General features: G+C 45.5%; 1 long non-coding RNA gene and 1 pseudogene across 1 annotated transcript in view; one reads left to right on the top strand and one right to left on the bottom strand.

The window, feature by feature from the left end:
- The window catches only part of LOC133373905 (uncharacterized), an 85,121-nt gene that overhangs the window by 50,306 nt on the left and 10,720 nt on the right, over nucleotides 1-24,095 (bottom strand). The gene's annotated exons all lie outside the window — the stretch shown is intronic.
- LOC133374028 (5S ribosomal RNA) lies at nucleotides 9,601-9,719 on the top strand (annotated as a pseudogene).

Below are 24,095 nucleotides of genomic sequence, written 5' to 3'. Positions count from 1 at the left end.
ATTATTATTATTATTATTATTATTATTATTATTATTATTATTATTATTATTATTATTATTATTATTTATCACTAGAAGCTAAAATGATGAAACTGAGGTTATCATACTTTGGACACACAATTTCTTTATTTATTTCTTTATTATTTCATTAAACTTATAGACCACCCCGTAGCCGAAGCTCTCTGGGCAGTTCACAAGACAAGAAACATCAAAAATACAATAAACGTGCAGCAATATAAAAACACATTAAAAGTTTAAAATATTAAAAATTAAAACAATATCAGCACATACTAAACATGTTGAAAAGCCTGGGTGAAGAGAAGAGCTTTAACCTGGTGCCGAAAAGATAGTAACAATGATGCCAGGCGTATCTCCTCTGGGAGATTGTTCCACAGTTCGGGGGCCACCACAGAAAAAGCCCTTTTCCGCATTGCCACCCTCTGAGCTTCGCTATGAGTAGGAACTCGGAGGAGGGTCTTTGATGATGAGCGTAGTGTACGGGCAGGTTCATAACGGGGGAGGCGTTCCAACAGGTATTGTGGTCCTGTGCCATATAGGGCTTTGTAGGTCAAGACCAGCACTTTGAACCGGGCCCGGAAACAGATAGGCAGCCAGTGCAGGCGGGCCAGAATCGGTGTTATATGGTCGAACCGTCTGGTCCCCGTTAGCAGTCTGGCCGCTGCATTCTGCACAAGCTGCAATTTCCAAACCATCTTCATAGGCAGCCCCACGTAGAGCGCATTGCAGTAATCTAATTTTGAGGTTACCAGTGCATGAACTACTGAAGCGAGATTCTCTCTGTCTAGATAGGGGCGTAGCTGGGCCACCAGCCGAAGTTGGTAAAAAGCACCCCTTGCCACCGAGGCTATCTGAGCCTCGAGTGACAGGGATGGATCTAAAAGAACTCCCAAGCTACGAACCTGTTCCTTCAGGGGGAGTGCAACCCCATCCAGAACAGGTCGAACATCCCCCATCCTGTCAGGAGAACCACCCACCAGCAGCATCTCAGTCTTGTCTGGATTAAGCCTCAGTTTGTTAGCTCTCATCCAGTCCATTGTCGCAGCTAGACATCGGTTCAGCACGTCGACAGACTCACCTGAAGAAGATGAAAAGGAGAAGTAGAGCTGCGTGTCATCAGCGTACTGATGGCAACGCACTCCAAAACTCCTGATGACCACACCCAGCGGCTTCATATAGATATTAAAAAGCATGGGGGACAGAACTGACCCCTGGGGTCTCCATACTGGAGATCCCAGGGTGCCGAGCAATGCTCCCCAAGCACTACCCTCTGGAGATGACTCACCAGGTAGGAGCGGAACCATTGCCACACAGTACTGCCCACTCCCAAATCAGTGAGAAGACATGATTCATTAGAAAAGATAATAATGCTTGGAAAAACAGAAGGAAGTAGAAAAAGAGGAAGGCCAAACAAGAGATGGATTGATTCCATAAAGGAAGCCACAGACCAGAACTTACAAGATCTGAACAGGGTGATTCATGACAGATGCTACTGGAGGTCACTAATTCATAGGGTCGCCATAAGTTGTAGTCGACTTGGAGGCACATAACAAATTATTATTATTATTATTATTATTATTATTATTATTATTATTATTATTATTATTATTATTATTATTATTATTATTATTATTATTATTATCTGGCCTTCACAAGCAGGTCCCAACAGTCTAAATTCAGTGTTAAAAACAATGAAAAATTCAGTATTAAAAATAGCCCCCTGTTTTTGTATATCTTGATCGAGTCTTTCTGGAATGGTGACTCTGGGTTGTATCTAATATCAATCCTATTCAGAGTAGACCCATTGAAATGAAAGACCATGACTAACTTAGGTCTATTAATTTCAGTAGGTCTGCTCTGAGAAAAACTACTCAGAGATAGAACCCTTGGCATGTAAGCTATCTTGATAGGCAACTCTTAGTTTTTGAAAAGCAGATTGGCAGGACCTTAGAGGGCAGTAGTAAGCAGATCCTTTAGACTAGAAAGTCCCAGATTTAATCTCTGGCATCTTCAGCTGAAAGGTAGAAAGCGATGGTGAAGAAGACCTCAGTATGAGACCGTAGAGAGCCCTTAATAGGCAACATCTTATTTTCCACATTTGTGGAAGCACAAATATATGGAAGAATTTGATTCTTGGATAAATAATGGCTTGCTTTAACATGGATTTCAGTGCTTGTACATATTATAGACTAGAGGCTATGCCCCTGCTTGCTTTACTCACTAACCCTACCTGCCTCCCACCAGCCCCCATCACTACAGGCAAACCTCCCTCCCTTTACAGGTCGCCAAGTCAAACCCTTCTCCCTTTACACCTGTCTACCTGCCTCTATATCTCTTTCCCTCCTCCACTAATCAAGTAGGTCTCAAAAGTCTGTTGTCTCATGGTAGCTCATAGCACCACCTGTCAGCAGTCAAGTGAATTGCTGCGTGATGACATCCTTAGGAAAATATATTATAGTGGAAAAGATATTTTCCCCTTTATTGTACTCAAGTGTCAAGATGCCTGTAGTGACTTTCCAGCAATCAGGAAGAATTATGTAGAACATCAGCAGACCATTCATCCAAGTCATGAAAGCCTCTGAGCAGCTCACAAGGTTTGGTTTAATTGGCATTCTCTGAACCTTTCTGTCCACTTAAATTTGCAACATTGATCCTACAACCTACCTCACAAAACTAGTGGTGCTTTGTTCTGCTCAGGCTATTGAGCCTGGAACAGAAGCAATTGGACTTAGGCATCAAATAGCAGGAAGCAAGTAGGAGACAACAGATTTACAGGCAGGAGGTGCACAAGTCAGGTTTTTCAGAACCTTGGAGAGCTCCTATGGATAGCAGTTGTTTCTCCAACAAAGATTAGAGTCCAACTGAGATCTTAAAAGTAGTGGAACAGGTCTCCTAGTTGCCCATGTCTTGCATATTACATGTGACCTGGCAGGACTTTAGAAAGGATACAGACTTGGCTTGAAGCCATACATTCCAGCAACTCTTAGTAGTCTTCAGATCTGCCTTCTGCCTTCTCATCTGGAGACATGAGAGGCCTTGTGTGGCTGATGAGCTTCCAGAGAAGACATTGGAAGGCTTTACAAACATAAGAAGTCTCCTACTGAATCAGACCAAAGGTCCATCTAGTCTAGCATCTTGTTTCCCACAATGGCCAATTACGTGCTCTTGGAAAGCCCACAAGCAGGTAGTTTGGTGCCCCCCAACAGCTGGTTTGCTGTGCCATCTTGCTTCTGAACATGGACATTCCATGTAATCATCATGACTACTAGCCTTCAAGTCTAGACTAACCAGCAGAGACATGTAGGGGGAGATACACAGACAAAGCCAGAAGCTGGTCGTTGCCCAGGCAAGGCATCACGTGGGAGCTTCAGGCCTTACCAGGAGGAACTGAAAGGTCGGCCTGGGGAGAACAATGCTATCCTGGATTCCTCTTTTCTTGCAGCTTTGAGTAATTCACCACGAGGGGCACAAGCCTATAGATCAAGAGGCTCCCAGTCTACATGTCATAGAGTGACAAGCTGGGACAGAGTCAGTGGCTTTGTAGAATCCGATGGGATGCTGTTGTCTCCTTGTGCCACCTGATCCCTAATGGGTTGGTAACTACCACACCATCCTCTGGCCTTCTGCAATGGTGACGCTGTAGCGCATCAGCGTTTGAGTCAGGTCTTTCCTCTTCCTGCAAGCGGCCGTCATGGCACCAGGAGTCAATTCCATAGCTCCTTCCACCTAATTCAAAACACTTGATGGCTTACTTTGGCAGGTATTTGACTCTAAGCTCACCCAGCCAAAAAGTGACGTTGTGTTGGTTCCTCTGTCTTTGGCAGAGGAACCATTTGTTCTCACGTTTAAGTTGCTTGTACTGTATGTAAAGTTATTGTCCTTCTTCGCAGACATAGAAACTGAAAGACTAAGGTGCAGTCCTCAACACTAGAACCAATTTTCTGCACTAACCCAGGGATCGGCAACCTTTTTGGAGCAGTGGGCAGATTTAAACTTTTGAGAAAGCGCTGTGTCCGCCAGTCACAAAATGGCTGCTATGGGGTGTGGCGTTACACAAAATGGCTGCCACTTCTGCAAGAGGAGAAAAAGAGACAAAACCACAAAACCAATTGGGGTGGGGGAAGACACCTTCATTAAACACCGCCATGCTCACTCACAGAGAGAAGCTCTTTACTCCTCTCCTCTGTGCAGAACAGAAGGGAAGGCTGGTGTCCAGTCCTGGCACCCACTGAGCTGCACACATGTTTAAGGGGATGTGTTCAACATAGGAGAGGCTGAGGCAGTGCAAAGAGGAGCTGAGCAGGAGGACCAAACTGTGGATTTTTGAGTGGATATTTACCCAGACCTTTCACAGATGCCATGGGAGGTACTGGCAAGCACACTGGCACTACCGGGCACCACACTGGCAACTCCTGCCTGACCAACATTTCATGCCAATGAAGTGACTGCTGATGGCTCCATGTCAGTGGGATAGTGGAATCCTCTCTGGGGTTTAGTCTGAACTTTCAAGGAGTTCAGACTAAAACCTGGAGTGGATTCCACTGCCCCATTGACATGGAGCCACTAGCTGTCACTGTACCAATGATCACAGGAATCAATCCAACTCATTCAGCATGCCTGAAAATTACCGATGTGTCAAGTAGGCTGTTGGGGTCATCCAGGCAAACCCAACTAAGCCTTCGAGGACTTCGCTGCGCATGTGTCACTATTGTCAAGGGAAAAAAAAGAGAAATGCTCTCAAGCACTCATAGTGACTTTGTCGTTTTTATTTTTTTGGTTCCGTGTCCTCCACCGAAAGTCAAACTTGTGGTCACTGAGGTTTCTTCCTCCCAGCGCTTGGAATATTAACTGCTACTTTTCAACCTAATTGGCTTTGAAGTCATTACCGCAGGAAGAGGGGAGAAAAAATATCGCTGCATCTCCTTTGCTGGAGATGGACGCTACGCCTGATGGCTTTTGAGAAGAGGTTGTGTGTGTGTATGTGTTTTCCCCTCCATCCTTAAAAAAAAAGGAAAGGAAAAAAAAGAAGTATGACTTTAATTTCATCTGTTAATTCTAGCCGCCACGACTTGGCGTGGCCGGGATTGCTGAGGCGCGAATGATTGATGATCTGTGATGCGCCGCTGCCGCTATTGACGGGAAGTCTCTGGTAATGTGAGAACCAAGTTCCTCTCCCCCTCCTCCCTGAGCCAGGACTTGCAAAAAGCAAGTGAGTTAATAAAAGCAAATGGCAGAGAGGGCCAGACAAACTTTGCAATGCACTTCCTTCCTACGTCCCCGCGCAGAGACACAAGGAGCTGCCTTGTACCAAGTTGGACCATGGGTCCATGTAGCTCAGTATTGCCTACACTGACTGGCAGCAGCTCTCCAGGGTTTCAGGCAGGGGACGTGGATTATAGTAGGGATAAATTGCTTGCCAAAATGTGGACATTAGGTAAAACTGCATACAAAAATGTATTTATTAGGAGAAAATCACACTAAAATGTTGAAAATTTTTCATTAGGATATATTTTTTTTAAATATGCAATTTGCTGCAAAAACAGGACAACTGAATTTCAGACTGGAAAAGTCAGAACTGAAATTGACAGACAACTCCATCCCTAGTTGCCACCCACCCTGGGACCTTCTGGTGAATTCTTTTGCAGTGTCAAGTGCTGCTGGAATCAGTGCATAGATCCCCCATGTGGTGAATCCCTGAACTGCAGGCGATAGCTTCTCAGTTACCTTCAGGCTCTGGAGTGACTCGACCCGTCCAGGCTGGCTATGGGATTCTCCAAGACAAAGAGAAATGTCACAGGACTTCCTGTTCTAGTTGAGCCTTGCTTGAGGAACGCTTCTTCCTGAGGTCTGGTGTGTTCTTTGTGCAATCTTTGGTTGCAATTCTGGTGTGCAGTCCTTGGTTGCGGTTCTTGCTTGGAACTTAAGAGTCCGGCTGCTAGATCAGGCCAAAGGTTCATCTTGTTCTCCCAGTGGCCAACCAGATGTCCCAATGGGAAGACTGTAAGCAGGACCCGAGTGCAACAGTACTCTCAGCATTTGGGATTCCCAACAACTGGTGTTTAGAGACATATTGCCTGCAACAGTGGAAGGACAGCATAACCATCAGGGCTAGCAGCTGTTGATGGCCTTATCCTCCCATGATTATCATTAAAACAAGTTATATACTGCCTTTTATTTCAAGAAGAAATGCCAAGGCTGTTCTAGCAGCCTTATCCTCCAAATTGGGTGGTGCTTTAGTCATGAGTTCTGGCTTACTCCTCAACCCCACCTCTAAGGTTGCTTTTCAGACTTCACCATTTGGTTGTCCCGCAGCATCTGGTTCCTACTTTGTGGCTCACTTGGTTGCTGTCTCCCAATTCCTGGCTCACCTCAGATTGCCGTACACATCCTTTCCATGACAGGCCGAGGCATCAAAGTTCCCCCATTGTACATGCCAATCTGAAAAGGGTTTCCTGATGTTAGAAAGAGTAACACCACTCTTCCAGGGAACATGATGAGCCAGATGTCACTGGAAGATATATATAAACCCATTCTGGAAGATTTTCACAAAATAAGGTGCTTGTCATGGGTAAGAGGTGTGTTGGGATGGCCTCCAACCATCCTCGTCCAAATGGCGGACAACCTTCTGCTAATTGCCTGTGACTAAATATGCCAATTATTTATTATTTATTTATTTATTAAATTTATATACCGCCCGACTAGCAATAGCTCTCTGGGCGGTGAACATAAAACAGCATAAAAATACAATAAATAACAAAACAATACTAAAATACAAGCAACAATCCAACACAATAAACATTTTTAAAATTAAATCAGTGTAATTTAAAATGCTTCAGAGAATAGGAAGGTTTTGACCTGGCGCCGGAAGGAGAGCAGAGTCGGCGCCAGGCGTACTTCCTCAGGGAGACTGTTCCATAGTTCGGGGGCCACCACTGAGAAGGCCCTAGATCTTGTCATCACCCTCCGGGCCTCCCTGTGAGTTGGAACCCGGAGGAGGGCCTTCGTAGCAGAACGTAGTGCACGGGCCAGTTCATATCGGAAGAGGCGTTCCGCAAGGTATCGTGGTCCCGCACCGTATAAGGCTTTATAGGTTAATACCAACACTTTGAATCTAGCCCGGAAACATATTGGCAACCAGTGCAAGCTGGCCAGAACAGGTGTTATATGCTCGGACCGCTTGGTCCTTGTCAGCAATCTGGCCGCCGCATTTTGCACTAGTTGTAGCTTCCGAACTGTCTTCAAAGGTAGCCCTACGTAAAGCGCATTACAGTAATCCAAACGTGAGGTTACCAGAGCATGTACCACTGATGTAAGGTCCTCTTTACTCAATTAGCCACAGTCATCCAGCTGTTGGGTTAGCCCAAGGTGCAAATCATGATTTTGACCCTTGAAGGCTTGGAGACACAGGCACAGCGCACATCTCATCAGGGAAATGAAATAATGGGTGGCAGGTAATGGCAGTTAGTCTGGTAGTGTTACAGATGCACGAACCCCAATATCTGAAATTCTGTCAATCCATGGTGCACAGTGCACATTTTGCAAATGGCATTCTTGAGACAACCGATGATTGATTGTGGGTTCTTAGTTATTGGGGAGGAATGGAATTTGTCTGAGAAATGCCAGAAGTCTATTCTGTTGTGGTGGTGCCTCCTTGGATGGTTTTGCTCAAGCAAGAACCTTGCAGTATGTACCTCCTATTGGAAACCTGTGGACTTCCAGATATTGCTGGATCTGGAGTTGGCCCTGTACAGATGGCTGGCTGCAGAGATGTCCATAATGCTTTTGTTCTGTTTTGCTTAATCAGGGGCACGGAACCTGTGGCCCTTCTAGATGTTGCTGAACTACAACTCCCGCCATGCCTGACCATTGGCCGTACTGGATGGGGCTGACAGGAGGTCCAACAAGGAGGGCCATAGGTTCTCCATTCATGGCATATAGGCATTCCAGGCTGATCTTTACTTTTAAAGCAGGGGTGGGGAACCTGTGGCCCTCTAGACACTGCTGGACTCCCAGCTCCAACAGCTGGAGGGCCACAGCCCCCCCAAACCTGAGGTAGCAAGATTGGGAAGGGCCTTTCTATGTTGGCACAGTGATCTGCCTACCTCCTCTTTCACCCTGGCCACCATGTGAGGAAGGGCTGTAGATGTGAGGGTGGTCCTGCTGCTTTGTTAAGTCCTGTATGTCAGCAGTCAGCACTAGGACTGTCCCGTTAGATGGCTTTAAAGAGGGATTAGACACATCCATGGAGGATAAGTCTATTGGTACCTACTAGTCATGGGGGCTAATGCAGCATCTCCATTCTAAGACAGTGTGCCACTGGATATGAGCAACAAGGTTACATGCCCTGCTAGTGGGCTACCTATAGTCAGTAGAGACCAGAGGTTCCATTGTCAGTGGGACACTGAATCCGATCTGGGTTTTAGTCCAAACTTACAAAGAGATGTCCAAGGTCTGGAACCTGTCTTGGAGCCACCAGTCTCCTCTGCCCATAGTCATCTGGTTGGCCGCTGTGAGAAACAAGATGCTAGGGCTTGATAGGACTCTTTCTAAACCTGGCCAAACCCAAGTTCCTTGAGCAGCACAAGCGCTCCCACCCAAGGGGACCTTCTGGGAGGTGTGGCCGGTGTGCCATTAAAAGATTAAAACCCAACCATCCGCTTTCATGCGCGAGGATCCTCCGCAATTCCCTCGCAGCGTCCCATTCATCTCACCACATTGGAAAAATGCATTTAAATGTCAGAACTAAAGTACCCAAACAATGGCTCCTTAATGCAAGGAAACTGTTAGTGTGCCGCTTCACAAAATGCCTTTCCCAAAGACGTATGGGGCCAGCCCTATCCATAAAACATGCAGCAAGTAATACTTTGAGTCCCCCGAGGAAATAACCACTGCAGCCTTGCCATCCCCTGACCAGCTTTTATGCAGGCAAAGCCCCCCACCCCCCTGTGCAACCAACTCCTGCTGCAAAAGTTGCACAAGGCAACTCGAAAGGCTTCATCCCAGCCTTGGGCTGTTTTGGGGTTTTCTGAAAGTTTTTCAGAAGGGGGGGATTTCCACACACACACAATGGGGGAGGGCGGTAGCTCAGCGGGAGAGCAGATGCTTTGCGTGCAGAAGGCCCCAGGTTCAATCCCCATGGCATCTCCCGGTAGGGGCAGGAGAGATTCCCTGCCTGAAACCATGGACAGCGGCTCTCAAGTCAGTGTGGACGATCCTGAGCTTGGAAGGCCAAGGGTCTGACTCTGTCCAAGGCAGCTCCCAGTGTTCCTAGCTTGGAGGAGCTTTGAAGTGTTATAATCATGGGGGGGGAATCTAGAAGAATATCAAGAGGCTGGCTCCCCATTCCTATAAGGAAGAGGAAAAGCATATGTGGGGGGAGGAGGTCTTGCAGGAAGGAGATTGCAAAAGGAGTTTAAAGAATTACAAGCCGAACCATTGCAATGTGGACAGTTCAGGATTCCAGACAGCCATTTGTACCCTTTTCTAGGATACTCCATTCCATTCCACTTCCTCCCCCCCCACAATAGTCCATCCCCTCACTCTCAACAGTCAGCCAATATTTTGTGCCTACTGAGCATGCTTGCCTATGGCCATACTACCCTGGTCATGCCAGATCTCGTCCAATCTGGGAAGCTAAGCAGGGTCAGGCCTGGATAGCACTTGGATGGGAGACTGCCTAGGAATATCGGGTGCCGTAGGCTTAGAGGGGAAGCAGTGGTAAACCACCTCTGAATACCTCTTACCATGAACACCCTACAAATATATCCAAAAAAGATTCACAGGGTTGCCATAAGTTGTAATCGAAAGCATATAACAACAACTGAGCATGCTCAGTCTTCATTTCCCCATGCTTTTCCTTCATCTCACCCATTTTCTACTTCTGCAAACCTTGGGATTCCCACTGAGCCTCCCAAAACTCCAGCCCCTGCGAGTGGGTGGTCCCATTTTGCCTACATAAGCTCCCACCTACCAGAACCGAGTTTGCCCTCAGGATATAGGACTAGAGGAGGGCCTGTGCATTCTCATAGGATGAAGAGCGTCAGAAGAGCCTGGCTGCTGGTTCAGGCCAAGGGGGCCTCCAATCTAGTCCAGCGTCCTGTTCTCACAGTGGCCAACCAGATGTCCGTTAAGCCCGCAAGCAGGACCTGAGCACGTCTGTCTGGCCACTGTGAGAGCAGGAGGCTGGACTAGACGGGCCACAGGCCTAATCCAGCAGGGCTGTGCCGATGCTCTGCTTTGACTCTTGGGGCAGTTGCTGGGCATCCCAAATGGGGAGAGTGCTCTTCCACTCATGTCCTCCTTGCAGGCTTCCTATGAGCATCCGGTTGGACACTGTGAGAACAGAGGTGGGCCTTTGGCTTGATCCAACAGGCTCTTCTTAGGTGTTGGCTGTGGCCAGGAGTGCTTTGCCTCCTTTCCTGGCATTGTTCCCAGTATGGTCTGTCCTGGTCATAGTTCTGCACGCGCTACTTGCATCTCGATGGGACTACTGTAATAGCCTCCGTGCGGGGCTGCCCTTGAAAAAACACACACACCACCTGGAGGCTTCAGCTGGTGCAGACCGCTCCTGCTAAGCCCTTGACTGGTGCCAAGTGCTGGGATCATGTAACCCTTCCCCGTTGTTCCTGAGGACAATTCAAAGTGCTGGTTCTTACATTTAAAGTACTAAATGGCTTAGGGCAGCCTTTCCCAACCAGTGTGCCTCCAGATGTTGTTGGACCACAACTCCCATCAGCCTCAGCCAGCATTGCCAATGGTCAGGAAAGATGGGAGTTGTGGTCCAACAACATCTGGAGGCACACTGGTTGGGAGAGGCTGGCTTAGGGTTAAGCGATCTGTCAGAGATTCCTTTTGGAGAGGGAAAAGTGGGATATAAATGTTTGCCTAAACAAATAGATAAGGCATGAAGAATGAGATGCACATCTCTTGGTTGTCCCTTTGGACGGAAGAGAAATTCCGTTCAGTTGGCGCTTACAGCAGAACCTATCAAATCCGCACTTTCCAAAACCATATGAGAAGAGAAACACAGGCACCCTTCAAAATCTGCCTTTATCAGAATGTTGCGATGCAGTTCTTCAAACGACATTTACAAAAATGCATGTATTAGGGGACAGTGAGCATGAAAATGAATATACCCATGACGTACAATAATGCATTGCTTTAGAAGAAACTGCTGGCAAAAAGGTATACACTAGTCAAAACTGCATAGGAAAATGTGTTTCTTAGGAGAAAGTTTGCACTAAAATGCTGAAGAATTTTCATGAGGGTTTTTTAAAAAAAATTCAAATACCTGCAGGAACACAGAGAACTAAATTTCAGGCTGGAAAAATGAGAAACAGAGAGTACCGAACGTGACAGAGCTTTCCATCCCTACTTTCCCATGGAATTTCCTGTCCCTTGGGGGTTGTTGTTTCGCACATCCCCAAGCCCTTCATATTCTGTTGCTGTTTGGCTAGAGTGTCCCAGCTGTACTCAGATGGACTGCCAAGCTGGATGCGACAGTCCCTCCTTGTGCCTTTCGCCTTTCACCAAATGGACCTGCTCAGATCGATGAGCTCGTTAATTTACTCTGGAGGCCACTAATGAGAGCAAGAGCGAGAGAGAGAGGGGAAACTTTGCAAAATGCAAATTACCTTCGGACCCAGAGATCTGCATAATGGAGATTTAAATGGGAGGCTGGAAAAGGGAGACAGACCTGGAAGGCACCAGAAAGAGGACTGCACTCTGAGTAGGGAGCCGATGATTCCAAATCTTGCTGGCTCTGCTATGATCGACCTATGCCTTTATGATGATCGGTATGCCTCTGAATGATAGCTGCAGGGAACTACAAGTGGGCAGAGTGCTGCTGTGCTCAGGTCCCTGTTTGTGGGCTTCTCATGGGCATATAGTTGGCTACCATGAGAACTAGATGGTGGACTAGGTGGGCCATCTGCTGTGTAGTAAGCTGAGATCACGCAGAGTGTCATAGGCCTGTTGCTTTTTGGGAGCAGTGTCCCAGCCAGGTCCCATGTTTGAGCCAATCAGCATGAAAAGGGAGTGTGTTAGCCACTGAGAAGAGTCCTTGTCCTTTCATGCTGATTGGAGCCAATCAGAGTGATGTCACCCACTGAGAAGACTCTTCTCAGTAGCTAACACACAGCCTCCCCTTTCATGCTGATTGGCTCCTAGGGACATCTGTTGTACTGGGGTGTGGACTCATGAGATGACAGAGAGAGCAAGGGAGATGACAGAAAGTGGGGAAAGGGTCATGGCTGTGAGGCGGTGCAGTGCGACTATCATGAAGGGACCCTGCCCTTCTGAATTTGCCACTGCACCACTGGCTTGATCCAGCAGGGCTCTTCTGATTCTCTTACCTCCCCTTCCAGAACACTTTTTTCTACTTGGGATTCCCAGCCGCTGGTATTCAGAGCCTTAACGCCTCCAACAGAAATTGGAAGTAGAAATTAGCCACAGGGGTGGAGAGCCAGAGAGAGACATAAAGAAAAGAGAAGCAAGAGGGAATAGAGTGGATTGTTTAAGAGATGGACAGCTGGCAGCTGTGGAGATGGTCAATGACATAGGATGGGGCATCATGAGCTTTGAAAGACCACCTCTTCATACGTGCTGTTGTGTGTCCTCAGAAGTTGTTCCATCTCATCAGATATATGTGATTTCACCTTCTACCTAGTTCTTTTAACTGGACATGCCAGGGGATCGAACTTGGAGCCCCCTGCATGCAACTCAGGAGCTCGACCAGTAAATCTACTCTCCTCACTCCCTCCTCTTCAGCGTTCCTTATTATTATTATTGCAATCTGTTGGCAGTCTTCAGTGAATACTTTTTTGGGGTATTCACGTGAGACGAGCTCAATGTAAACCCTGCAGATTTCAACAAGGCTTCCTAGACCTTCAGAGCAACATTTGGGTTGGACCAAACCATATGCTTTGGCCGGCCTTCTGCTAGAGAGGAGAGATGAATTGGTAATGTCCAATCTTACCAGCCGACGCCATGTGTCTATGGAAACGTGTTCAACCCGGCTCACATCTTCATCAAAGGCAAAAGGGAATTGATTCTTATCTAGGAAGATCAGTTAGGTCTCCATGATGGACTGCAACTTTCCTGGAATAATAATTCCACCCCCCGTAACCCCTGTGTGACAATGGTAGAATTTCAATTAGACAGAATTGCATAATGGATTTCCCCCCTTCCCTTCCATGGGAAGTTATATACATCGCATATTCAAGCACTATAAAATATTTGTAACAGGCAGGTACTTTTCTAAATTGGGTCTGACAGGGCCATGTAGTGACTAGAATATTTATGCAGAGGCGTCCAGGTAACAAGACAAAGCAGAAGGAAAGGAATGATGAGGAAGAAAAGAGGACATAGGGCCATCCTGGTGTCATGAGCAGCCGAAGAGCCCATAGCTCAGTGATTGAGCTTTGCATGCAGAAGGTCCCAGGTTCAAATCCAGGCTTCACCAGGGAGGACTGGAAAAGACCCTCGTCTGTAACACTAGAGAGATGCTGCCAGTCAGGATAGACAATCCTAAACCAAATGGACCTCAAGAGTCTGACTCATTATATGACAGCTTCCTAAGTTCCTACCTGTCAGTGCCAGCTGGTGGCTCCTCCCACCGTGGGAATAGATTTCAGCACCTTGGGTGCCTCACTTAAGTGTGGACTAATAATAATAATAATAATAATAATAATAATAATAATAATAATAATAAACTTTATTTCTACCCCGCCCTTTTTCCAATAGGACTCAGAGCGGCTTACAACTAAAAACAACACCATTAAAACATACAGAGTATATTATTAAAAAAGAATTAAACTATGAGAAAAATTAAAACCATAAAATATAGGTTAAAAACAGCGGACAATTTAAAATAATAAAATCATATAATGTAATCACCAAACCTATGACACTTAATCCTGGTCGTTCTCTATCCCAAATGCCTGTTGAAATAAAACAGTCTTTACTTGTTGCCGGAAAGACGGCAAGGAGGGAGCTGATCACACCTCACTAGGAAGGGAGTTCCACAGCCTAGGAACTAAAACCCGGAGTGGATTCCACTGCTCCACAGACATGGAGTCACCAGTCCCTGCTGCCCTCTGAATACCGTACTGGAGGGTGCGTTCGCCAGCTCATTATCTTTGAGCTCATTGGCTGAAGGTGCAATGCAACAGGCAGAAGGTCCTGCTCTATTGGGCAGGCTAGGGCAGTAGGACCGGCTCCCAGGGTTAGACCTGGCCAATCCCGAGGCTTCATACCACCTGCTTATTGTGGGGGTAGATTTTGCAAGCTGCAACTCCTGCCTGCGCCTGGAGGAGGCTCTGAGGTAGTCTTAGCTACCACTGTAAAGCCCCACCTGGACTACACATTTAAAGCAGTATCATACCATTCTTAACAGGCATGGCTTCTCACTAGGAATCCTGGGAAGTGTAGTTTGTGAAGGGTGCTGAGAGCCACAAGGAGCCCCCTATTCCTCTCACAGAACTACAATTCCCAGACGTTCCCTGGGAAGAGGGACTGACTGTTAAACCACTCTGAGAATTGTAGCTCTGTGAGGGGGATAGAGATCTCCTCTAATAATTTTCAGCACCCTTGACAGACTACACTTCCCAGGATTCTTCAGGGGAAGCCATGACTGTTTAAATTGGTATGATACTGCTTTAAATGTATAGTCCAGATGAGGCCTAAGCTAGTTTTCAGACTCAACCCATGAGATTTGTGGTTCAAGGGACAAAGTCTTCAAGGCAAAGCTTCTAACTTAGTTATGCTTATTATTTTCAGTGGGTCTACTCTGAGAAGGGCTGGCTTTGGAAACAACCATACGTGCCCCCAATTTGGAAATCGGAGGCTGTGCCTCTCCCACCCACCCACTTTTGTGTCATTGATTCCCACCCATCAATGTAGCTTGAGGGCTTCCTCCCACCTCTTGGGAGCATCATCATTTGACTGACTAATTTTACCCTAATTTTTCTTGACAATTGCAGTCAACGACTCAGTCTTTTAGCCCTCTTTTCACAATTAAAATATGGTATTGATACAAATAAGGTCTGGCAGCTGCTTCAAAAGGTTTTTTAATTGAATGATTATTGTATTAAATAACTGTTTTTAATGGAGCATGAACTTTTCACATCATGACTAGGGAGCTGTTGAGGTTCTGGAGAGTTTAGCAGGTATTAACAAGCCTTGAAAATTATAAAATCACTATAAGCATTATTATTTGAAACGTTGCCCAGTAGGGCTTGAAGGCAGCCAGAATAGACACAGCGGAGAGCACCAGAACTTGGGCCTTGGCTGAAGAATTCTGTGCACTGACTGGCATCTAGAGAACGTAAGGATAATAATAGTAATAATTACCAAAACCAGTTCCAGCAAGTGGAACCTGGCAGCTCTGACGTCCTTGGGGTAGTGAATTAGCTCTGGATTTAGTTGGAACTTTCAAGGAGCTGTTCTTAAGAATAGGTTTCAGCACCTTGAACAGCTCCTTGAAAGTTCCAGCTAAAAGTCAGAGCATACTGCCTCACTTACATTGGAGCCATCAGTCTCCACTGGTTCCAGCATAGGAAGGAAATTTTCCCATCTTTCTACTGGGAGTGGGACTCATCTATTAATCCCTCACATTGCTAGTCAGAATGGGTTGGATCCATACAGACTTAACTGCAATCCCATACAGTGGGGCCTATGTGCAATCAACATGCAATCCAACCCTATGCCTATCTACTTAGAAAGAAGTCCTATTGAGTTTGATTAGACTTAACTCCTAAGTACATGCATGTAGCAAGGGGAGGCTAAACATGTTTCAGGCTGAGGGCCACACTGACCAATGGTCAAGTCTCTGGGGGCCTCATATCAAAGTGAACATGGGTAAAGCAGCTTCTCAAAGACTTCAGCGCTTGGGATGAACTAGTCCAGTTTCATGATGTTCACTGAACTAGTTCAGAACAATATCTGAACTACACCTGAAAAGTTCCCATAATTGCCAGGTGAACTAAACATGTATTAAGTTCATTTTGGGGTAGAACATTGAATAATTTTTAGTTCACCTTCAAGTTCACTCTTTAAACTCTTGAGAACTTTAAGCTTCAAGACCATACTTATTGGGGAAAAATAAACCAAACAATTCATGTTCCACTGCATGTGTGCATTATATTTGCTTAGTCTTCTTGAGCATATTTTATACTTCAGCACAGCTTCTTGTAACAGTCGGAAAACTGAAAAAAATGCTGAGGGCCATTTGCATGGCCTTCAGTTGAAATGGGACCTGAATGTGAACCAAACTAGTTTGTTTTGTAAAGGGACCAACGTGAATTGGAATTAGTTCCTTTTTAGACATGTTGAATTTGAACTAGTTCCTTTGCAAAATGAACTTTCCAAGCTCTGCATGAAATGCAGAGTTCCTACATACTGGAGGGGAAACTATCCTATAAGAAGAGCCCAGCCTCCTGTTCTCACAGTGGCCAATGGGAAGCCCACAAGCAGGACCTGAGTGCAAGAGCACTCTCCCTTCCTTCCAGCAACTTCTTTTCAGGACAATGCTACCTCCAACAGTGATCGTTGACCCTAAGAAGAGCCTGGTGGATGAGGCCTAAGGCCCATCAAGTCCAGCATCCTGTACTCAGAGAAGCCAACCAGATGCCTCAATGGGAAGCCCACAAGCAGGACCTGAGAGCAGCCTCACTTTCCCCTCCTGCGGTTTCCAGCAAGTGGTATTCAGAAACATCCTGTCTCCAACAGAGGAAGGAGAACATAGGCATCAGGGCTAGCAGCCATGGATAGCCTTTTGCTCCATGAATTTGCCTAATACTCTTTTAAAGCCATCCAAGTTGGTGGCCACCTCTGCCTTTTCTGGGAGCAAATTCCATTGTTTAACTACGCACTGTGTGAAGTAGGACTTCCTTTCATCTGTTCTGAATCTTCCCACATTTAGCTTCACAACAGGGGACTTTTCTGAACTTGTAGCACACAATGTGGAATATTGGCCTGGATGCCCCCCCCCAAATGCCTATAGTCTGAGGGGTCCTTAGCCATTCCAATAGTGCCCCTGGAGGCCAGAGGTGACAACTGCAGTGTGTAGACATTTGGAAAAGGGCATGTACCCCATTTGGTTTTCCCTATTTGGAATGGATTTTCACTCTCGTGGCCATTTTTGCAAGGAAAATATAATATACTTTTGTATTGCAGGATCTTCAAACACACAGACAGAAGCCTTCTCCCCTGGTTGTGTCCTTGGAGAAATTCTTCGTTTAATTAGTCTTTTGGAGCTGGTTGTCACCCTGCCACGATGAAGCCCATTGGTTTATTACCTCCATTAAGGCTCCAATAACTTAACAAACAGATCAATAAACCATTATTACTTCCAGTCTTTCAAAAAAAGCCCACCTTCCAAACCCAACCAGCTCTGGCAAAATTTACAGTTTCTCATCATAAAAGTAAAAAGCCGTGACAATTCATTAAAACAGCCCATGCTGTTGAAATGCTTCTCCTCTTTGGGGATAAAGGAGGATGATTAGAAGCCAGACTACAGACCCTTAAGTTACAGAAACACACTGGGGAACATTAAGGGGATCCCTGATCCATTTAGATTTGTGATTCACCTTTAACCCCAACCTCAAATATGGGATCTGTAGTTATATTTTCCTGCTTATTTTAGTTGTTCTGTTCTCACCCCTCTCTCTAGTTCTCCCACTCTTCTGTCTAATTTTCTACCACTTGGGGATAGGTCTAATAAAGGCCATGATTTTATACACATTTGCTTGGGGTATAAGCAGTGGAAACTGGCGACTCTGATATCAGCGGGACAGCAAATCCGCTCCAGGTTTCACTCCGAGTTTTCAAGAAGCTGCCCACCATGCTGAAACCAACTTTCAAAATTGGTTCAGCACCTTGGACAGCATATTGAAAGCTCCACCTAAACTCAGAGCACATTCACTGTGTCACTCACATTAGAGGCACCTGTCATCACTGGGTATAGGTCCCATTAAACGCAATGCAGCTTACTCCCAAGTAGACAGTTCTAGGTTTGCACTGTCAATGAAGTAACTGGGGGTTGGTGTAAAGAATTTCTTTTAAAGAATTCAGAGCTACTTAACATTAAAAACAGATATGAAAAGACTTAAAAATATATATTTGTATTTGCCAGCCAGAGAGAGGTGGATGGGCAAGTCCGTGTTTAAGTCCAATCCTTTACCATGAGGACTGGAACTTTGTTCTGTTTTTAGGGGAAGGCCCATAACTCAGTGGTAGAGTACCTGTTTTCCATTCAGAAAGTTTTTACTGTAAAACCTGGTGGGAGCAGCCGGAGTGATTAAAAAAAAAAAAACTCGCTTCAAAGGGCTGTCTTTAAAGATGTTTCATTTTAATATGTTTTAAAGTCTGTTTTTAAGATGTTTTAGAGTGATTTTAGTGTGCTTGTTTGCTGCCCTGGGCTCCTTCTGGGATGAAGGGTGGGATAGAAATTTAACTAATAATCACACATAAAATGAAACCCAACTCCTCCCTACTTGACTAAAAAACAAACAAGGTTAAACTCCAAAGACCGGGTGAATAAAAACTTTTTTACCTGGTCCCTAAAGAGAGGCAATGACAGCACCAGGTGTGCCTCCCTGGGAAGAGCATTCCACAAATGGAGAGCCACCACTGAAAAGACCCATTCTCATGTTGCTACCCTCCGCATCTGCTTCAGAGGGAGCACACAGAGAAGGGCCTCAGATGACAATCACAGGGTCCAGGCTGGTCCATATATTATAGGTTTGTAAGTTAATATCTCAGCTGGATGGGCTTTTTTCCCCTATGGACCAAAAGGCTGACGCATGAACAGTTAGAGCTCAGTGGGCACATGGGGTTAAAAGCCATCTGAGTCAATCAGCGTCAGAGCTTGGAAAAGTTACTTTTTTGAACTACAACTCCCATCAGCCCAATTCAGTGGCCATGCTGGCTGGGGATGATGGGAGTTGTAGTTTTTAAAAAGTGACTTTTCCAAGCTCTGCTCAGAGTAGACCCATTGAAATCAGCGAGTCTTCTCCAATTATAACCCGCATCTTTAAGAGGCTCATTCTGATACCGCTGCCTTGTACAAGAACAGATCCCTGATCCACCATGCCCAGGATTGGCTAGTCTGATGGGCAGCCACTGGCCAGAACTCTGCTAGAACTCTTCTCCATCGCCTGCTATCTGGTTGAACTCATTTTTCAGCCCAAGGGCCACGTTCCCATCTGGGCAAACTTTTCAGGGGCCAGATGCCAGCGTGATGGGCAGGGGTCAGAGGCAAAAAGGACCTGAGCAACAAATTTTAGCTAAACCTTTGCACAGCAGGCTAATGGCTAAGCACACCCTCGCCCCACTCTGTCTTCTTGATCTAGGCCAGCAAGAAGCAGGATCAGCATTCAAGGATGCCCGCCAGCCGGACAAAAAACATTTGAGGAGGGGGCAACAGTTGTGTAGTGGCCGATTCAGAAGCAGAGGGTCCCTTCGTCATAGCCACACCCTCAGGATTCCCCGTCTCTTCTGCAATTACAGAATCGTAGAACTTGAATAAAGCTGCTGTGGGCATAGGCTTCCTCAACCCCTCGGTCTCTCTCTCTGGTGGCTAAACGCTGCCAGAAACATTTTGATTTTAAGAATACTGAAATGAAGCCATGTGCCGGACTAGGATTTGGAAGACCAAGGTACTTTGCCATGAAGCTCACTTATCCTAAGAGACCATCAGCATGAAAGAAGAGGCATGAGCTAACTACCGAGAAGATTCTTCTCAGTGACCAACTCACCTCCTTTCACTCCGATTGGCTCCAATCTGCATGAAAGCAGTGTGTTGATCGCCAAGCGAGAAGACTCTTCACAGTGGCCATCACAGTCCCCTTCCATGCTGATTGGCTCATACGTTGGGACCCTGCTGGAATTCTGTTCCCCCAAAATTAAGGGTGCTAAGACCCCCTGCAACCCCAGACACCTACACCCTGGGGGGGGGGAAAGCAGTACTGATGAGGGATGTGGCTTGAGGAAAGGGGGCAGTTTCGGGAGAGTACCGAGGGCCAGTTAAAGAGGCCTGGGGGGCCTCTCATTTGACCTCCAGGCCTGATGTGCCTCATCCCTGTTGTAAGTGGAGATGCCAGGAATTGAACCTGCAGCCTTCTACATGCAAAGCTCTACTACGGAGTAATGCTGGATACCACCCACTCTTGTGTGCGCAAAAGGATTCATATTTGCAGAGGTGCATTTCTGTTTTGGGAAATATGCTAGCTTGGGAGCTGTGCGTGCAATAGTGCTTCCATCACCATTGTGAATGGGGAATACATATATGCTAAAGCTATGAATTAAACCAGCGGTCCCCAAACTTTCCCCTCCCCAGACCACTTGAGAACTGCTCATGTTCTTGGCGGATCAGTTCATGGTTGTTCAGCCTATTGTAGGAACTGTAATGCACTGCGCTAGATCCTGTATGACTTTTGACTGCGTTAGTGTTACTCGTTTTCTTTCTTAGATTGCATTTACCTTCCATGGAATTCAAATCGAAATACAGTAAAATACAATATCAGAAATAGAAAGCAATAAAAACATAACGAAAAACTAATATGAATATTTAATGCCGATATACCAAGGAGTACCTGAATGAGAGTCATGGGCCACTAGTAATTTGGGAACCCCTGCACTAGACCTTGTGAAAATATTACACATCTACTTTTGGGCCATGTCACTTTGGGGTCTGGGAGGGTGGGTTGATGAGAGAAGAACTGGGAAAATGTCACACAACCTTGAGCCATATATGTAGGACTGTGGATCAGGATGTTAAAGTTACTGCCAAACTTTCATAGACTCATAGGACAGTAGAGTTGGAAGGGGCTTGTAAGGCCATGTCCAGCTGCCTCTTGAGTGCCCCCAGTGTTGGAGGATCCCTAGGTCATTGGTCCCATTGTCGTACCACTCTAAAAGTTAAGAAGGTTTTCCTGATGTTCAGTCAAAATCTGGCTTCCTGCAACTTGAGCCCATTATTCCATGTCCTGCACTCTGGGACGATCGAGAAGAGATCCTGGCCCTCTGCTGTATGGCAACCTTTCAAATCCATGAAGAGGGCTACCATATCTCCCCCCAGTCTACTCTTAAGGCTAAGCACACCCAGTTCCTTCCAGTCTCTCCTCACAGGGCTGTGCTTCCAGTCCCTTGGTCATTCTTGTTGCTCTCCTCTGAATCTCTTCAGAAGCTTCAGTTAAGCATCTTTTTTTAAAAAAAGTAACAGCAACAGAATAGCGTTACATAAAGAGGTTGGTGAGCCTGCCAGGGTTATTGATTGACTGGAAGAGAATGTTAGACTCCTGGAGGAGAGCTGCATGCAATAACAGTCTTTTAACAACAAAGAAAGTTGTCTGAAAATGTAGCAATTTAGTATTTTATAAAGATGGAGAGGGGGGGGGAATCAAATGACAAACAAATAATTCCAACCAAACTAGGAAAAAGAAAAGAAGTGACTCTTAATTATACAATCTCTCTCTTTTTTTATGAATTTACTTCTGACAGTTTCACATGATGACAGGAAAGCATGTGTTATATGCAAAAAAAGAAAAGAAAAAAAGCTAACCATTATTCACTCTCGACTGTTAAGGCATAAGAATTGGCAAATGATTTTTAATACAGTTTTTAAGTTTTATGTTTATTGTCAGGGGAAAAAAAGCTCTACCGCAATTACCCAGTCACATGGCCCTTAAATCTTTATGTTGTTGTTTTTTTTGACAGGAATAACAATAAAATATGTTTTGGCCCAACTTCTTTACTGTACAGGGATTGATGAGGCTTTTAGAGACAGCAGTTTTCTGCATTCTGAAACTTTACAAGCCAGGGGGTGGGGAGGGGAATCAACTATATTTGCCTGAAGCCAATGAATCACTTGTCTCTTAACTTGAACAGTCAATTATGTTTGCGTAACTGTTTCCGAGTTAGACTTTTGAAAGGAGCAACAAGGATATTAATTTATAGCTATATTTGTCTGGTCAACCCATCTCAGAGGAGCTACCACGAATAGGGATATGTTCAGTTTGCATCTAAAGGCAAATCTGCCTAACTGCCCCCATCTGAAACAATGGGCAAACTGAGACAGCCATCCTTGGAGATTTGCATGTCTCCAAATTTTGCAATGCACTTCTCCAGCCAAGTAATACATCCACAAATGCATATACTAGGGTAAACTGTCCATAACAAAGGATATTTCACATAAGGAAATGCATTATATTAGGGGGAATTGCTTTGCAGAGAATGTGTATATTAGGCAACATAGTTGTAAAGACTAAGTGATGCATTCTAGATTTGTTAGTTAATATCGCACCTGAATGGGTTCTCTTCCTGTGGATGGAAAGGCTGAAGAAGAGTTAGCTGTTACATTGAGCAAAGCCACACCAGCTTAGAATCATAGAGTTGGAAGGGGCCTGTAAGGCCATCAAGTCCAGCCCCAGCTCAATGCAGGAATCCAAATTCAAGCATACCCGACAGGTGGCTGTCCAGCTGTCTCTTGAAGGCCTCCAGTGTTGGAGAGCCCACCATCTCCCTAGGTCAGCCTTTCCCAACTAGTGGGCCACCAGGTGTTGTTGGACCACAACTCCCATCAGCCTCAGCCAGCATTGCCAATGGTCAGGCAAGATGGGAATTGTGGTCCAACAACATCTGATGGCCCACTAGTTGGGAAAGGCTGACCTAGGTCATTGGTTCCATTGTCACAGCACTCAAACAGTTAAGATGTTTCTCCTGATGTTCAGTTGAAATCTGGCTTCCTGCAACTTGAGCCCATTATTCCATGTCTGGCAGTCTGGGATGATCAAGAAGTGATCCTGGCCCTTGTCTGTGTGGCAACTTTTCATGTACTTAAATGTAACATTGAAAATATTTGTTTGTACTAAATGTATTTCCTGTTTGAGACCTATGGCCAGACAGTAATAAAATGATTGATTGAAGTACTTGAAGAGGGCTATCATATCTCACATGATTTGGAAACTATACTTCTGTTCACACAGCCTAAAATAGCATTTGCCTTTTTTGCAGCCATATCACACTGTTGCCACATCACAAACTTCACTCTGTCCTCAGCCGACCCCCACCTGCCTGCCTTTTTTCTTATAATTTACTTACCAAAAATGTGTCTATTAGCAGAAATTCACAGTAAAACGCTGAATTTTCCATCAGGGTTTCAAATCACAAACTGTTGTAGAAATGCGGATGGAGAACCGAACTTAAACTAGAAACTGAAATTGACAGATTCACGCATCCCTAATTGAAAGTAGGGCTGGGCAAGAAATTTGATTCAGTTCACATTTCAAGCTGAAACTATCAAATTTGCACTTTCCAAAACAATGCAAGTACCAAAACACAGCCATCCTTCAATATTTACACTAGCCATTCGAACACTAGTGTGAGCACCTTAAATTGAGCATGGAAATGAACTGACAACCAATGCAGCTGTTTTAAAAGAGGGGCTATACAAAATCTAAAAGGAACACTGGCCAGTAATCTGTCTGCTGCATTTTCGACCAGTTGAAGTTTCTGCGTCGTCTTCAAGGGCAGCCCCACATAGAGTGCATTGCAATAATCCAACCTGGAAGTTGGCAGAAACAGCTGAAATAAATAAGTATGATGCGTCCTTGAATTGTGCTGGAGTATATTCAGCAAAATGGTCCTTTTTTGCTGGGGGACGAGCAGGAAAGAGGAAAATGAAAATTCTCAGAAAAACCTCAAGACATTTCAACTCAGGTCTAGATGGAACACAGAGTAAGGTATTCCAATCTGGTCTTAAAACATAGATGACATCCCTACAGGTGGCATTAAGATGCTCCGAAAAAGTATCATTTCCCGTTGCAACCATCTTATGGCCTAGTGGGACAGCAATCTTTCCCTAAATAAATTAAACATAATTTCTCTCTTGATTTTTTGGGATGTTCACATGTGTGAGAGGGGAAGGAAGTCAGGAACCTAGGAGGCAGCCTTATAGCGAATCAGACCATTGGTCCATCCAGCTCAGTATTGCCTACACTGACTGGCAGCGGCTCTCCAGGGTGTCAGGCAGGGAATCTCTCCAAGCCCTACCTGGAGATGCTGGGGGCTGAACCTGG

Source organism: Rhineura floridana, chromosome 20 (assembly GCF_030035675.1).
Source record: "Rhineura floridana isolate rRhiFlo1 chromosome 20, rRhiFlo1.hap2, whole genome shotgun sequence".
NCBI lineage: Eukaryota > Metazoa > Chordata > Lepidosauria > Squamata > Rhineuridae > Rhineura > Rhineura floridana.
Note: the sequence above shows the minus strand (reverse complement) of the source record. Positions and strands in the feature narration are given on the sequence as shown.